Source organism: Hakea prostrata, chromosome 5 (assembly GCF_041222555.1).
Source record: "Hakea prostrata isolate BN-2017 chromosome 5, UWA_Hpros_2, whole genome shotgun sequence".
NCBI lineage: Eukaryota > Viridiplantae > Streptophyta > Magnoliopsida > Proteales > Proteaceae > Hakea > Hakea prostrata.
The window spans coordinates 30,990,481-31,008,379 of NC_142604.1; the positions used below are offsets into that span (position 1 = coordinate 30,990,481).

A 17,899-nucleotide genomic window follows, 5' to 3' on the forward strand; every position below is an offset into this window, starting at 1 on the left:
CCAGGTTGGTAAACACTTCAGGATGGGAAATAGCATTGTAGGGAGTCGTATCAAAATGAGGATCCTTCCTTAGTATTGATTCCCATACTTCGTTCTCACCATCTCGGTACGCCTGGAAGTTATAAGCATTTAGCATATCAACAAAGGGCTTACTATTTAAATACTTGAAGATGCAGGCTCTGCAAACATCAGTTGGAAGGGATTCGGGCAAAGGAACGACAGCTTGCCTTTTAGGTAACGCTTCAGATCCTTTGGCTCCTGACTTTCCAACTCCTTGCTCCAGATGCCGGATCTTCTTCCTGGCGTCATCCAAGTCTGACCGGAGACAATCGATCACCGAATTCTTTTCTCCTGCAACCTCCCAAGCTAATTTCCTTAGGCGAGCAATCTCAGCATCTTTAGCTTCAGAGATTTCCCGAAGCCTGGAAACTTCATTGCTCAACCTATTGAGCCTAGAGGCTGCTTCCACTTGGTTGTGGAAGTTACCAATAAGACTCCTGCAAACAACTTCCGAGTTAAAAAGGAGCAAAAGAGTAATATTCAGAATCGAAGGATAATGAAGAAAGACGTACATCACCATTGACTTCATAAAGACTTCATCTGGAAGTTTGGAAAGAACTGCGCTCTCAGAAGTCATTCGAGCAGTAGTGCACCATTCCAACGCTCTGTCAAACTCGTTTGACACTAATTTGGGCGAAGGATGAGAAGGATGAGCTGCATCACTTGTCACCCGACGGCACTTCCTAGTGGCAAAATCCTCCAACTCCAAAGGAGAGAAAGAGGATGCCAAACAAGCACTAGAATTGGAAATAGGAGCAGCACCTGCTGGGACCGCACCTTCATCAGACGCCAACATAGTTGCCTCAGATGCCCGAAGAGTCTCCTTCGGGGGTGCACGAACGGTCTATGCAGCAGGGGTGTCAGCAACGCCATCAACAACGGAGTGATCAAGATCTTCCTGGGAAGAACGAGCGATCACTTCAGGCAGAAGAGGCGTAGGGCCGGCATCAATAGAAATTGTGGGAATCTGACTTGAAGATTCACCAACAGCAGTCGCCTTACGCTTGGAGGATCCACTAGCTGAAACCACCTCACTGGCCCCAACCACCGCTGACGGAACGATTTTCTTACAAGATTTTGCTCTAATAAAGTTCGGGTTGATCCTGGGAGCCACTGTATAAACAAAAAAGCCGTATCAGTACAGATATCCAACAACAAAAGAAAAAAGGGAAACCCTAGTTCTCTATCAGCTACGAAAAACCGATTAACTAAACCCCAAGTAATACTACTGTGCAGTTTACTCAGGGGGAAAGGGGGAAAGAGATGAGTAATCAAAAAACTCACTTGTTCAGAAGTTGATAGAGTTATTGTTGGAGTACAAGGAATACGGAAGCAGGCAGGAGGACGGAATGTCGCTTTAGCAAATCTAACTTGCAGATAGCAGGATAGATGGAGAGTACCCACGAAGGCTTTAAATAGCCTCAGGTATCAAGAAGACGGTTGAGAGCTAAAGACAACCAATGGCCCAGATCGAAATGACGCTTCAAAATCCGCAACAAGAAAGATCAACGGTCGAGGGAGGCCACATGAAAACATGTGGAGGCGAGCACCCGATGCAGGGATACCTCAAATCGTCACTCCGCCATTGTGATAATGGATGTCTAACCAATTTATTGGAAACAGTGAATGGTACACCCAAGCAAGGAAACGTTTGGACTTCGCAGATACCAGAAGGAAAACGTGTGGACTTTGCAGTAAATGAAGGAGCTGGAAAGATTAATGCATCTTTCCAAAACATATCTTCAAGATAACTCCCTAAGCCTCTTCTTCATTGTTGCCCGAGGAGCCCTGGGCGGGGGGACTTTTCTCAGGATCCTGAGAAGAGCCTTCCTCAAGATTGACGTTCTCAGAGCCCTCTTCAGCAGCAGCTTGTGACTCGGCTTGTGACTTTTCCTCTGGAAGTGCCAGCTCGTCAGCTAGATATGCCTCATATTGTGGGTCAGCTGGAAAAGGATCATCTTCTTCCTGAGCCCAGTCTGGGAGATCCATGCCTAATTTCCCGAAGACCTCTTTATGGCACACCTCACGAAAGGGAGCAATATCGAAGGAAGGGATTGATGCGAGAATTCGCTCCTAAACGTCATTTTGCCCCAAGCGATAAGCTTGGATGTTGTAGGCACCCAGCAATTGGGAGAAAGGTACATTGTTCAGGTACTTCCGAACACAATCTTTCCGAAGCTCTGGCTTGATGTGCTGGGGCTTGCTAGGAACCGCCCACTTCAGATATTCTTCGTTCTCTATACATTTAATTTCAAGTCTGTCACCGAACAACGTGGCAGCTTCTTTTTGCTTCTTGGCCTCGCGCTCGGCAGCAATAGCACGAGCCTTCGAAGAATTAAGGGCCTCCTTGAGGGAGTTCACTTCTTCCTCGTGCTTTCTTTGCTGCTCCTCGGCAGCTGCAGTAAGCCGGTCTATCTCAAAATTGGCTTTGGCCAAATTCTCTTCACAGGTTTGCAGCAAGGAGCTGTTGCGGCCAACCCGGCTCAATGCTTCCATGTGTTGATAGAAGCTCAACACAGCATTCCTGGGAAAGCAAAATTATCAGAAGAAGTCATAAGAAATTATGAAAAAATAAGTAAGCAAGAAGACCGGTACCTTGTGGATTGACTAACAAGGGCAACGTCGTCTAGGGTTTCAAATTCCTGGCGATCAGAAGGAATAAGACTGAGGTAGCTCCACTCTGCAGCTTTCTCAGGATCCTGTGTCACCCTGTCGGTCAACTTCAGGGTCCACTGGGGGGTGAAGACCTCCTCACAATCCGCAGAATTTTTGGATTTTTTATGGGAGGAAGCATCAATTGTATCATGCCTCCTTTTGGTTTGGACGGAGGAGGAGACATTAGTCCTCTCCACCATCGGCTTCTTCCCTTTACCTGAAACATCAGCCACGGGCCTGATATTCCTGATACCCCTGTAAGAGGGGTCGGGAGAGGGAACAGAAGCCTCTTGATCAATGGTCAAGGCTCTAGGCGATCATTGCTCGGCTGTCACAACAGCCCTAGCGGACTTCACTCGTAGGTTCTCGGGGTTCATCCTTGGAGGCACTGCAAAGAAGAGCAAGAGTCAGAATTAAAGACGTATCACTTCAATAAAATTAAAGGATGATGGTTAGAAGCTCACAATGAGCCAAGCCCCAGTACTGAAGAATGGAGTTATACTCCACCTCAAGTCCATGTATCTCTTCATACCATGGAATGGATTTGATCTTCCTGATGGCCACCTCGTCTTCTTTGGATAAGGGAAGGCCTCGGTTATTCTCAGAAGAAGAAGTACACCTCCTCCAGATGGTCGGGAAGTTAAGATTTGATGGAGGCGCTCGACAGAAAAAGTATCGTTCGCGCCATCTTTTGTGGTTAGAAGGGCAAGTTCCTTTGACAAGGATGTTGCCCCTCCAATCAAGTTCAGCTTTATTGCGTTTGGATAGAAAAACCCAGCCGGGAGGATGGGAGATAGAAAGAACATGAAAATGCACAAAGAGAGAAAGAGATGGCGTAATGCCAAGTTCAAAACACAAACCCAAGAAGCCGACGATAAGACGCCAGCTATTGGGAAGGAGCATTCCAAGGCAAATGTCCCAATGATTCAGAACTGCTGAGAACAAAGGGTTAAAAAAGGGAAAGCGAACCCCGCTTTCCAGTGCATCTATATACGAAAGAAAACTCACCCGAAAGGGTTGAATCAACCCTCTCATCAGGATGGGGAGCCCTAACCTGATAAGAGGAAGGAAAATCAAAATCTTAGATTGCTGAAAGAAGGGTTTCCTCCTTGAAAACGGAGGGAACAGAGCCAGGTCCGCCATCAGACCTGGAAGTTTGAGGCTGCCTAGAAGACTCGGCAGTTACCCTAGAAGTCTTGGAAGATCCAAACTCAGGAAGGACGGAAGAAGTTTCGGTTTTTCTCTCTAAACTTTTTTGAGAAACTTCAGCAAACTCGCGCCAGAGGACAGTTAGGGTTTTGTTATCACTATCCGACTGTTCGGAAGGAGGGGAAGCAAAAGCTTCATTACCATTACTATTACTAATACTGGGTACCAGAGAAACCCTATCTTCCACCATTACTTGTTTCGGTAAGGTACAAAAAGAAAAAGACCAGTAAACTTACTGATTCAGTGAGGCAAAAGCTTGAGAGCAGGAAGGCACGAGGCAGACGACAAAGGTTCAAATTCCAGACAAGAAGAATGAAACCTACGAAGACAACGAACCGCTTTTAAAGCACCCGCACGAGTGTTCTGGAATCTGAATGATCGAGATTGATTCAAAATCGACGATCGAGATTAGAAGACGTTTTGAAAGTTTGAACTCACGAATCCGAAACAGGCGTTTAGAAACCGTCACTTGGGTTACGTGAGCCACGACAGATCAACTGCAAGGAGACACGTGGCATTACCCTCACAACGCTCGAGGAAAAGTGACCACCACATTAAATGTGATATGACATTTAATGGAACATGCAGAGACTATTGCCGGACGAAGAACTCAGTTAAAAACCAAGCCCTCGGGATCGACCAAACGCTTGGTCTGGGGGCTCGTGATATGGAGAAAATATGATCGAGCCAGGTTCATACTTGGTTTGATCCTCGACTCCAGTTGAGACAGAAGGAATTGACTCGCTCCCGAGCGAACCGGTTCCATAAGATGGCTTGCTGAGGAAGAAAACTTATTCAGCTACAAGCACGCCCTAATCCAACTTATGGATTAGGTTAACTACCCTAATGATGACAGACTCAAATTGACGGCTGCGGCTAATCATTATCGAAGGGATAATCATCGCATAACCTGGAGGTTATCTCAGGAGTCCTCTACTAGTCCAAACTAGTAGAAGTCTATCGCTCAACGGATCTAACTGTTAAGATCCAACGACTACCCGAAGAAGGCTCAAGTGCAACCAACGAAGGAGATTCGAAGGTACACTCTATATAAACCTCACTACCATACGAGGTGAGGGACTCAAATTCAAACACACACTGGTAGACATAAACTATTAGAGGCTTACGATCTAGATCACCTTTCCCAGTCTTCATTCCTTAGCTCTGTGCTTCTAGCAGAGCCGTTTGTGATTAAGTTCATCAACTGACTTAGCCTTTGGAGGTGGACTCCCGACCCCCGCGGTCGGGCCACATCTGACGCTTTCGTTTTGCAGGTCATCACGAAGAGATCTAAGGGCTGAGCAGATTTTGGACGCATCAGTATGGATATTTTCCAGTCATGACTTTTGTGCCTTCCTTGCTAAGCTCTATTGTCTCTAAAATGATGTATAGGATTCTCGAATTGTGTGTGAAGCCTCTATTATTAGCCATAATATGACCGTTGGAGATATTTGGAGGATATGACCGTTGGAGATAATATGATCGTTTGAGATAATATGACCGTTGGAGATCCTGGATAATATGACCGTTACAAATAATTTATTTCCTTATGTACAGTATGCTACATTTATTTTATTCTTTGTTTGATTGTATTATATATACACATGAAGAGGTAATACAAAATCACTTCTACACAAAATCTTCTTAACATGGTATCAATTTAGGACGATCTACACCTCTTCAAGTGATGCTAATTTTTTTCAAGAGCACTAAACGATCCCTACGTTGTTGTTTTCTTTCCGCTGCTTTTACAATGACAGATCCGTCTCTTAATGTTCTTACTACAAATGTTGTTTCCATCCACTTTGATGGTTCTTCATATTTTCTACATCATTCGGATAATCCTGGTGCTATACTCGTCATGCAGCTTTTACTTGGTGACAATTATCCCACTTGGAATCGTGCGATGCGGATGGCTCTTGAGGCCAAACATAAGCTTGCCTTTATCGATGACTCCTTGCCTAAACCCGCTGCTAATTCTTTGGAGTTTCAAGCATGGAAACGATGCAACAACATGGTCCTTTCTTGGTTGCTAAATGCTCTCTCACTTGATATTGCTAATAGCATTCTCTACATCTCTACTGCCCATGAGGTTTGGGATGATCTTCGTGATCGTTTTTCTCAAAAAAATGCTCCTCGAATTTTTGAGATCCGACATAACATTTCTAATCATCGTCAAGGCACCTCTTCTTTGGCATCTTATTATACTATTCTCAAGGGTTTTTGGGACGGAGTGTGTCACATCCACCCAGCCGGTACCCTATCTGGCATACCTGGGAATGTGATCCACAGTCCAAGGATCAAGCATCGAGGGACCATGCCTCCCACATACGCGATAACACAATCATGAACAATAATAATCAAGGTAAAAGCAACAAGTAATAGATATCATGAATAAGATAAGATCAACTAATCAGATTGTGGAAATAGATAATACCAATTGTATAAGTGTAATCATAAGGATGAGAGAATAAGTGAAAGTCACTCTCTCAAGGCAGTGGAAAAGTAGTAAAATCAAGTTAGTTACAATCCCATGTTTAAAGAGTAATCCTAAGAAAGTTAATTACATATCCAAAATGTTCCACAATAAACCAGGGAAATGGGGCACTAGACAAGGGTTTCTTCTATCCTAATGATCGTCTCCTCATAGGTGTCGATGAAGAAAGCCCAGCTCGGCCGCTCCCGCACAATAGTGGGGCTAACCTTGGTACGCAGAATAATCCTCTTTGGCACCATAACTCTGATCTTCACCAAAGCTACCACCCGGAGGGTAGTATGAGGAATCAAAGTCCGTCTCGTAGAGGGTGCCATCAGAGTCTTCAATACCTGCAGGATAATCTAACAACATTTGCACAAAAGGAATGAGTTCAAAGAACTCAGCAAGGCAGTTCTTCCATAATCCAAAATCATATAAATACAGATCATAACATAATGCAATGTGATATGAGACATATGATGCAAATATGATTCTAACTTTATGAATGCTAGTCTCTATGGTAGACATGCTTTAAGTCATAGCACCATAATTCTTTGGGTCGTCAATCACTCTCCCTCAACCCATTCTGTATCTTGGGACTACCGTGGTAATTGGGTAAAGTCCTCTCAAACCATGGTAGGGGATTCGGTCACCGCTCTCTCACATCACCATTTGGTATAAGTAGTGGCGCATGTCACGGTAAAGCCTAGCCCAATGCAAATCATCTACTCAGTTGTATCAAGTCAGATCCGGATACGTCCATTCCTCGCCCCCGGCGATCCTTTCCAGTATCCTTCACACTAGAATCAGCGTAATCCCAGATTACGGACTCATCAACCCTATTGGTCATCCACAAATAGTAAACGGGAAGCTCTCACGTCCTCTCACGGGTCGGTTACCGATCTTGAGCGTCCGTGAGCCCAAGTCTAGCTATTTGCAACCCTACCAATAAATGGCCCCTTTCGGGTATCCGTAGCATGGTTTATGTCCTCTCCCGGGTTGGTTACCGATCTTGAGCGCCCGTCAAACCATACACTACCACGAGTCGTTCGGTCTCAATGCCCTTCCAATTCGGGTCTGACATGACAAGGACAATCCTAGCCACACAACTAGACAATCCTATGTATGTCATCCAATAACTCGGGAAAGTGTCGATAGGCACCTTCGGAGAACATCCTATACTATTCCCTCCGATGCCCAAGGATAGAAGCATCAATAGGGCACTCCCCAATCCCAAGTTATACTTAAGCAATCACATATTCATGTCCATCATTTCTCATACATTCAATACATCTTCATGATAAAAGTTAAGTCATAATATTGAAATGATTCACCATGAACACAAGTAACAAGAATAATAGATCATTATGACAAGAGTATATGAATCACAATACTACTGTTCTAAAACATGTATGGCAGTTCTATAATAATCAAAAGCAATTAAGAGACTATGTTCATTAAGTATAAGATCAAATAAAAGTTCATGGCCTAAGTGTTTATAGAGATAACCATCCTTACCTTAGGTTGAGTTGATCATGAATCAAGAATTACCAAGAAATGGTCCAAAAGTAGTGTTAAGACCCTAAACAAACATAAATAAAAGTTAGAGAAGAAATCGGGAAGATCGGATGTCGAACGGGTCAAAACTGGCTAAGGTTGCTGTCAGCAACAAGTTTGGTCGATGGTCCTTGGTCGATGGCATTGACCAAAGAGGATTGACCAAAATGTCTTCGGGACAGAATAGTGGGTTTTGGGGATTTTGGTCCGAAATTGGTCTTCCGGGGTTCGGATCAATCCGGAACTTGGACGAATGCTTAAGAACAGTATGAGGACACTACAAATCAAGGAATTAACATAATCCAATGGTCTAAATAGAAAGCCCCAAATTGAGTTACTAAGTTCAAGAGACAAGCATCATAGCATGCATTGAAATTGATTTCATTGACATTGAAAAGGCATGCATTAGCTAACGGAACTTATAGAAATTTGATTAAGATCATATGTTAGTGATAAACATGTACATAGCACACTATATACCTCAATTTTGTACAAGAAGGCATGATGTTAAGAAGAAAATCAAAGAATGTATATGCTAGGCTTGAAATGGGGGCATAGCATCAATAGACAAGTAAGAGGATCATAGGTTAAGCAAGAGTGGACACTTGGTGTAACATCTAGCCCAAACCTAGCCCGGGGCACACCCTATTTGTTTTGGGTGAAGAAAGACTTGTTTGATATTAGACCTTAAAGTTGGACCTTGATTTCAGTGTTATTATCTTTGAAAGCCTTAAGAAGTCATGCAAGACCTTTCCCTTAGGGTAAACCTGTAATATATGGCCTTATCCTAACCTTGACCCGGCCCGGAGTCTGTTATGTTTGTGGGTCCGAAGACCCAAAGTGGGGGAAAAGATACTTGTGGACCCTTTTGGTTGTTGATTTTGTGTCGGAACCCAAGCCCTTGGACATTGACGATGATGCCCCTCACTTGAGGGCATTGTCAGTGTTAGTTTTGAATCTGCGCACCGAAGAGGGGTGAATTAGTTGAAATACCAAATGAACTCCTGTGCTCAATCCGAATATATTTCCTGAAACTAGACTTCTTGATGGACTTGTAGGAGAAAACCCCACTCCATTTGATCCCATATAGCCCCACAAATCCCAGTCCGAAGTTGCTGAACTGTGTCTGGCAAATCCTGCTTGCGCATCGAAGAAGGTGAGCTTTGTTGGTGGACCTAATGACCTCCCATGCTTGATCCAAAAGTATTTCTGGAAACTAGACTTCTTGATTGACTTGTAGGAGAAAACCTCACTCAATTTGACCTTGTATAGCCCTCCGAATCCCTGTTCGAAGTTGCTGAACTATTTCTAGATTTTCTGCTGAAACTTGTTACCTGTTTTGGTCGATGCCATCAACCAAGGACCATCGACCAAAGTTGCCCAAAATCGAGAAAAAGATGCTTTTTGGATATTCCTTCATCTATTTAAGTGAAACCTCGAACCTAGAACGATATTTTACTCATTTCAACACCTGAGAACGTGGGAAGGCTCCTCTTAGGCTCCTCTTTGGCTTGGGTGATGATCTTCTACAAAAATCATTGTCTCTCTTCTTTAATCTCTTCTCCAAGGTATGTAATCTCTCACTCTCTCTCTAATCTACTTCTACCTCATCTTGTTCTTGCTACTGAGTTCGTGAAGAAGGAGCTGCAACCTTGCAACCACCTCTTCTACAAGCTCTTTTGCTTTGATTAAACCTCTCTTCACCCTTTCCATGCTATGATTCTCATACATGATGTTCTTGCTTTCTTATTTTGATTTTTCTCTTCTTTACATCATGAATTCATCTCTTAATCTGATTTTCTCTTTCAATTAGGTCTGATTATATGTTAGTATGTATCTCTAATCTACTGCCCATCATTCCCTTAATTGAATTCCTAAGTTCTTTTGCAATTGCAATCGATTTCATTGATGAACATGATTCTTGCAAGTTTGAACCTAAGGCTTCAAATTGGGGGTTTTCAATTTGACCATTGGATCATGTTGATTCTTGCTACATAGTCTCCTGCTACTGTTCCTAACCTATTCCCCAACTAATTCTCTAGCTTCCCTTTCAATTTCATCAATTTCTCATGAATGCTAGGATTCTTGTCTTTAGAACATAGGACCTCAATTTGGGGGTTTTCATTTGGACCATTGGATTGTGATAATACTTGCTAGGTAGTGTTCTTACATTGTTATTAATCATCCCTCCAAGTTTTGGATCGATCCGAGCCCCGGAAGACCCATTTCGGACCAAAATCCCCAAAATCCACTATTCTGTTCCGAAGACAATTTTGGTCAATCCTTTTGGTCGATACCATCGACCAAGACCATCGACCAAAGTTGTTGCTGACAGCAACCTTGGCCAATTTTGATCCAATTGACATCCAATCTTCCCGATTCCTTCTCTAACTTATTATTGATGTTTGTTTAGGGCCTTAACAATTATTTTGGACTATTTCTTGGTACTCTCAATTCATCATCAATTCAACCCAAGGTAAGGATGGTTATCTCCATAAACATATAGATCATCAACTTATGATTCATGTTCTTATTTATGAATAGAATCTCTTGATTTCTTTTAATCTTTATAAGATTGTTATATATGTGTTAGAACAGTAGTATTGAAATCTTTATACTCTTGTCATGTTACATTACTATTCTTGTTTACTTATGTTTATGATGATTCATTTCAATATCATGATTTAACTTGTATTATGAAGATGTATTGGATGCATGAGAAGTGATGAACTTGAATATGTGATTGCCTACGTATAACTTGGGATTGGGGAGTGTCCTATTGAAACTTCTGTCCTTGGGCACCGGAGGGAATAGTATGGGATGTTCTCCGAAGGTGCCTATCGACTCTTTCCCGGGTTATTGGATGACATACATAGGACTGTTTAGTTGGTTGGCTAGGTTTATCCTTGTCGTGTCAGACCCGAATCGGAAGGGCATTGAGACCGAACAACCCGTGGTAGTGTATGGTTGGATGGGCGCTCTAGGCCGGTAACCAATCTAGTAGGGGACATAAACCATGCTACGGATACCTGAAAGGGGCCATTTATTGGTAGAGTTGCATATGGATAGACTTGGGCTCACAGGCGCTCAAGACCGGTAACCAACCCGTGAGAGGACGTGAGAGCTTCCCGTTTACTATATGTGGATGACCAATAGGGTTGATGAGTCCAAAATCCGGGATTTCGCTGACTCTAGTGTGAAGAATACCGGAAAGGATCGCCGGGGGCGAGGAATGGACGTATCTGAATCTGACTTGACCGATCGAATAGATGACTTGCATTGGGCTAGGCTCTTACCGTGACATGCGCCGATTACTTGACCAAATGGTGATGTGAGAGAGCGGTGACCGATTCCCCTTACCACGGTTTTTTTGATGACTTTACCGATCTTCCCCGGGCATTCCCAAGATATGGAATGGGAGAGTGACAGACGACCCAAAGAAGTACGGTGCTATGACTTAAAGCATGTCTACCTTAAAGACCAGCATTCATAGAGTTAGAACCATACTTGCATCATGTGTTCCATTTCATATTGCATCATGTTATGGCTTGTATCATATGGTTTATATGTTATGGAATGACTACCTTACTGAGTTCTTTCGAACTCACTCCTTTTTGCAACATATTTTGTTAGACTTTTCTGCAGGTACTACCACTTGTTGGATCGTGGCGATCAACCCTCTAGAGGCCGAGTTGAAGACTTGTATCATACTGGTGGCGATGAACCAGTTGATAAAGACGAGTAGACCAAGATCGGGACTTGTTTGGAGTAGTTCAGTTTTATAATGTGTGTTAGGGATGGGATGTCGCCTCATTCCCTTTTTAACCTTTTTTTATTTGAATTGTCAGGACTATAGCTTAATTGTTTCACTTGTTATTTGGTGAACCGGTTGTAATCTTTAATTTTAGTCAAACCATCTTCCGCTATTTTTATAGGATGGGTTTTCCCCTCCTTTTCACACTTTGACTATTTGTCCTATTTGTATCATTTCCGCACTCTGATATTATTTGTGAAACCTTCTGAGATCTTTTCTAGACTTTCATTATTAAATTATTTGAATACAAGAAATTGTTCTTGCTTTTGATTATATTATTGTGCTAAGTGACTATGATCGTTCCTAAACTTGATCGGCGGGACTGTAATTCACTCCCCGGGTAATCCAGATAGGGTATCCCCTTGGTGGATTTAGGGTGGGATGTGACACTTGGAGTGATGGTTGTAAGGTTGCAACACCATCTCCAAGGTCTCAACAGCAAGAGAGGAATAGAAAAGAATAGAAAAAGGTAGAATAGAGAGTGGAAGTGATGAATCATACCTTGTAGTTGTAGATGGAGACAAGAAACAATGATTAACAATGAGTTTTGGTGGAGTCTTCTTCACAAGTGCCTAGAAGTTGCTTTGAGAAGCTCCCCCCCACGTTCTCAGGAGTGAAAATGATTGCAATAGGGCTCAAAACACAAGGCTAGTATAAATAGAATAGGGAATATTTCAAAGAATCATCAACTTGTCTGACTGGGAAACTTTGGTCGATGGTCCTTGGTCGATGGCATCGACCAAAGCAGGATCACCAAAGAGGATCAACCAAAATGTTTCTCAACAGAAAAATCAGGTTTAATTCAGCAACTTTAGACAGGGTCTTGGAGGGCTATACAAGGTCAAATTGAATGGAGTTTTCTTCTACAATTCAATCAAGAAGTCTAGTTTCAGGGAATACCTTGGGATTGTGCACGGGAGTCCATTAGGTACTTCAACTAAATCATTCTTCTCCGATGCACAGACTTTCATTAAACACCGACAATGTACTCAAGTAAGGGGTATCATCGTCAATGTCCATGGGCTCGGTCTCTGACTCATAATTATCAATCAAGAAGGTCCATAAGTCTCTTCTACCACCGCTTTGGGTCTTCGGACCTAAAAACAACAGTGGATCCAGGTTAGGGTCAGGGTTAGGATAGGGCTGGATTTTACAGAGTGGACTCATACAACTCGTTCCCGCCTTGCACTTGTGGTCTCTTGTCAAAACACAGTGATCTTCAACAATAAGATCGCTTACTTGAATTTTTAATGGGCCTCAATGATTCTTATTCTTCTATTCGGAGTCAACTTCTTTTTATGGAACCTTGCCTAACATCAATCGTGCTTATTCTCTTCTATTACAAGAGGAGCATCATCGCTCCCTCCATGAGTTACCAAATCCATCATTGCATCAATCTGCCCTTGCAGCCACTGCTCCTCGTACACATTCTAAAAATGGTAGGAAGCCTATGTCTCACTATGATTTTTGTGGCATGGATGGACATTCGGATTCCCATTGTTTTAAGAAACACGGTTATCCTCCCAAGAGCAATAATACACACATTAAATCAACATCACCTGGACTCTTTGCTCGATCCTTTGCAGCCATCAACCCAGGAACAAATTCCGCCCCCTCTTTTACTTCAATGCAGTATTATCAATTATTGGCATTGATCGAATCGGGTAATCCCACTCCTTTAGCAAATGTTGCAGGTAATTACCCTTCCCCATGGATTATTGATTCTAGGGCAAATTTTCATATGCCTTCTAAGTTACATTTCTTTAACACCGATACGGTGGTTCCTTATGCATCTCCGATTACATTACCCAATGGTGAAACAACCCCTGTGTCCCATTTAGGGACTTGCACCCCCACCCCTTCCATCTCTCTTAATAATGTCTTATATGTTCCTTCATTCCGTTTTAATTTATTATCCGTTAGTCAAATCACTAAAGCTCTCAATTGTTCAGTAACATTTTTTCCTCATCATTGTGTCTTTTAGGACTTACCAACGAAGAAGATGATTGGATTGCGTAAAGAGCATAATGGCTTATATTATTTGGATTGCTTCCCTCCATTATTGCAGCCCCATCCACTCATTCCCATTCCTTTGATGTGTGGCATTGGCGCTTAGGCCACCCATCTCGCAACATTACTACTTCTTTATCACGTTTTAATTCTTGCATTTCAGTTTCTAATAAATGTGTTTGCACTATTTGCCCTTTGGCAAAACAAACCCAGCTACCTTTCGCATCTAGCTCCATATCCACTTCATCTTCTTTTGATTTAATACATTGCGATGTTTGGGGTCCTTATTATATTCCTTCTATATGTGGTGCTAAATATTTTTTGACTATTGTGGATGACTATTCTCGTTTGTGGTGCTATATACTTGGGTTTTTCTAATGAACTTCATATCTGATGCTTGGTCTTATTTGCATGTTTTTTTGCAATGGTCAAAACTCAATTCAATTTTCAAATAAAAAAAATCGCACTGATAATGCACGTGAATTTTTTAATCACTCCACAACCTCATTTTTTTCCAACCATGGAGTTATCCATGAACATAGTTGTGTTGACACCCCACAACAAAATGGTGTTGTTGAACGCAAACACCGGCACCTACTCAATGTTGGTTGGGCCCTTTTATTTCAAGCCAAACTTCCACAAGATTTTTGGGGTGATTGCATTCTTACGGCCAGACACATTATTAATAGGTTGCCTACCAAACTATTAAAAGAGAAAACTCCTTTTGAACTTCTTTTTAATAAAACCCCCACATATGTTCATCTTCATACTTTTGGTTGTTTGTGCTATGGACAACCATTCCACCATTAAGCACAAATTTGACCCCCGTGCTTCTCTAGGAATTTTCATTTTTATCTCACTTCTCACAAGGTTTACACAAGTAGAGACGTTGTTTTTATTGAACATATTTTTCCTTACCACCTAAAGACTTCCCCTTCATCTATTAACCCTACCCTCCATGTTCCAGTTCCTGATTTTGACTCCTCCTCCTCCATCCCAACCAACCCAGTTTTTCCATCTCCACCACTAGACCTGCCAACCCCACCACACAACCTTCCCCACATCCAGTTGTGTTGTTGCCACATCGCTCCACCCGGTCGCATCATCCCCCCTCCCATTTGAATGACTACATATGCTCAGCTACTCATGCCACATCATCTTCTTTGGATGCCGGTAAACTTCTTCCTCTTGATTCTTCTATATCTTATAAAAATGTCTCACCTTCTCATCTTAAGTTTATCAGGTCTCTTTCCTCTTCTGAAGAGCCCACTAGCTTTGCGAAAGCAATGTTGTCACCTGACTGGAAAGATGCCATGCAGTCAGAGATTGAGGCTCTTGAAACCAATAACACTTGGTCACTTGTTCCTTTGCCGCCTCAAAAGAAAGCCATTGGTTGTAAATGGGTCTACAAAATTAAACGACACTCTGATGGTTCTATTGAACGGTACAAAGCACGTTTGGTGGCCAAAGGGTACACCCAAACTGAAGGTGTTGATTTTCATGAGACTTTTGCTCCTATGGCCAAACTAGTTACTGTACGAGTCTTGCTTGCTCTTGCCTCAATTAAAAATTGGTCACTTCACCAACTTGACGTTAATAACGCCTTCTTACATGGCAATCTTGACAAAGAAGTATATATGACTCTACCTCCTGGTTATCATTGTAAGGGGGAGAATGTTGTTTGTCGCTTCCACAAATCTCTCTATGGTTTAAAGCAGGCTTCTCGTAATTGGTTCGCTAAATTTTCTACTGCCTTAATGAGTGTGGGCTTCATTCAGTCGACTGCAAATTATTCCCTTTTTTCTAAGGGCCACGGGAATTCAACCATCTTTGTCTTAGTATATGTGGATGACATCCGTATTGCTGGTTCTGACACTTTGGCGATTTCCACCTTAAAGGGTTCCCTTTACCAACAATTTCATATCAAAGATCTTGGGCCCATGAAATATTTTCTTGGTCTTGAATCGGCTCGCTCCCAAAAAGGTATTTTCCTCAATCAACGAAAATACACTTTGGATATATTATCGGATATCGGTGTCACCGGTGCTCACTCAACTTCATTTCCAATGGAACAAAATCTCAAGCTTACAGACTCCAATGGTGATATCCTTCCTGAACCTACATCTTATCGTCGTTTGATTGGATGATTGATTTATCTCACCATCACTCGTCCGGATATTGTGCACACTGTCAATATTCTTAGCCAGTTTATGCACCAACCTCGCAAACCACATATGGACGCTGCAACTTGCCTTCTCCGATACCTTCATAGCTCACCTGGCCAGGGTATTTTACTTCCAGCTAATAGCACCTTATCACTTCGTGCTTTTTGCAACTCTTATTGGGCCAGTTGTCCCATGACTCGCTACTCCACCACCGGTTACTGTGTTTTTCTTGGTTCTAGCCCTATCTCTTGGAAGACCAAGAAACAACACACGGTTTCTCGATCCTCTGCTGAGGCAGAATATCGAGCCATGGCAATGACCACTTGCGAGCTAATTTGGTTAACTTCGCTCCTTCAAGATTTTGGTGTTCATTTGAAGCAACCAATCCCTCTTTTCTGTGACAACCAAGCAGTAATCCACATTGCCGCCAATCCTGTGTTTCATGAACGCACCAAACATATTGAAATTGATTGTCATGTCATCCGGGATAAGATACGCTCTGGCCTCATCCGTACCGTCTACACTTCTAGTTCTACCCAAATTGCTAATATTTTCACCAAATCTCTTGGCAAAGATTATTTTTCTATTCCTCAAGGACAAGTTGGGAGTTCTTGATATTCACTCTCCAACTTGAGGGGGAGTATTAGCCATAATATAACCGTTGGAGATATTTGGAGAATATGACCGTGGGAGATAATATGACCGTTGGAGATCTTTGGAGAATATGACCGTTTGAGATAATATGACTGTTGGAGATCTTGGATAATATGACCGTTGCAAATAATTTATTTCCTTATGTACAATATGCTACATTTATTTTATTCTTTGCTTGATTATATTATATATACACATGAAGAGGTAATACAAAATCACTTCTACACAAAATCTTTTTAACAAGTTAAGAATACAAAGTGGTGCCATGAATGCACTCGGCGCTGTCACTTCGGTGTTGCCAAACCACTTTGAACTTGCCAGTGGCTTTGCACAATAGAATCAGATAACCCTGCACAATTTGATCGGCTCCTTGCAAGATGAGAATTCTCTCAACTTGAGGGGAGTACTGGAAATATGGGTGATCACTCTGTGTACAGATATTTGCCAGTCATGACTTTTGTGCCTTCCTTGCTAAGCTCTATCGTCTCTAAAATGATGTATAGGATTCTCGAATTGTGTGTGAAGCCTCTATATTACGGGTGTAAACCTTTCATACCGTCATACAATTGAAATAGAGGAGTCTCAATTCCCTTGTCTTCGCAATAATATCTTTCAATTATGCAACAATCTTCTTATTTGATGTTCATGAAGAAACCAACAAGAAAAATCATTTTAGGCTAATGCCCAAGAATTGTACGTAAAAGTTCTTGACTAATGAGTCCATCTGAATCATGACATCCTTCCGAGAGAATTCTCAGCATCAACTAACAGTACTTGATGATCGGTAGTTGATTCACTCTTCCTCAACAAAGTCAAAACTGATTCACAATTCTCATCCTTCGTTATGAATAGACATGTATAAGAGCCGGAATAAAAATGGGGCCGTAGCCATTGAAGAATATACTTATGAAACCTGTTTTAAATCTGAATGACATTGAAGGTTAAGTTCTGATATGGAGAAAATATAACCGAATCTGGTTCAGACTTGGTTCGATCCTTGACTCCGGTCGGAACGAAGGAATCGACTCGCTTCCGAGCGAGCCGGGTCCAGGAGATAGCTTGCTGAGGAAGAAAACTAACTCAGCCACAAGCACGCCCTAATCCGATGCGATCGGAATAGGTTAATCAATCTAAAGATGGCTAGCAGTATTCGGCTGTTGTCACTCATTGCTATTATATGGATAACTACCATATAACGATCGTATTATCAAAGGAGTCATCTACTAGTCCAACTTAGTAGAGATCTATCACTCAACGGATCTATCTGTTGAGATCCAACGACTATCCGAAGAAGGCTCG

At 42.2% G+C, this 17,899-nt stretch overlaps 1 protein-coding gene across 1 annotated transcript in view; it reads right to left on the reverse strand.

Annotated features, from left to right (window-relative positions):
- Positions 1 to 6,627: 6,627 nt before the first annotated feature.
- Positions 6,628 to 17,899, reverse strand: part of UCP3 (Mitochondrial substrate carrier family protein) — a 32,738-nt gene continuing 21,466 nt past the window's right edge. Inside the window, exon 3 of the transcript XR_016173482.1 lies at positions 6,628 to 6,762. The gene's annotated coding sequence lies outside the window, so the exon portion shown is untranslated. The remainder of the gene's footprint in view (positions 6,763 to 17,899) is intronic.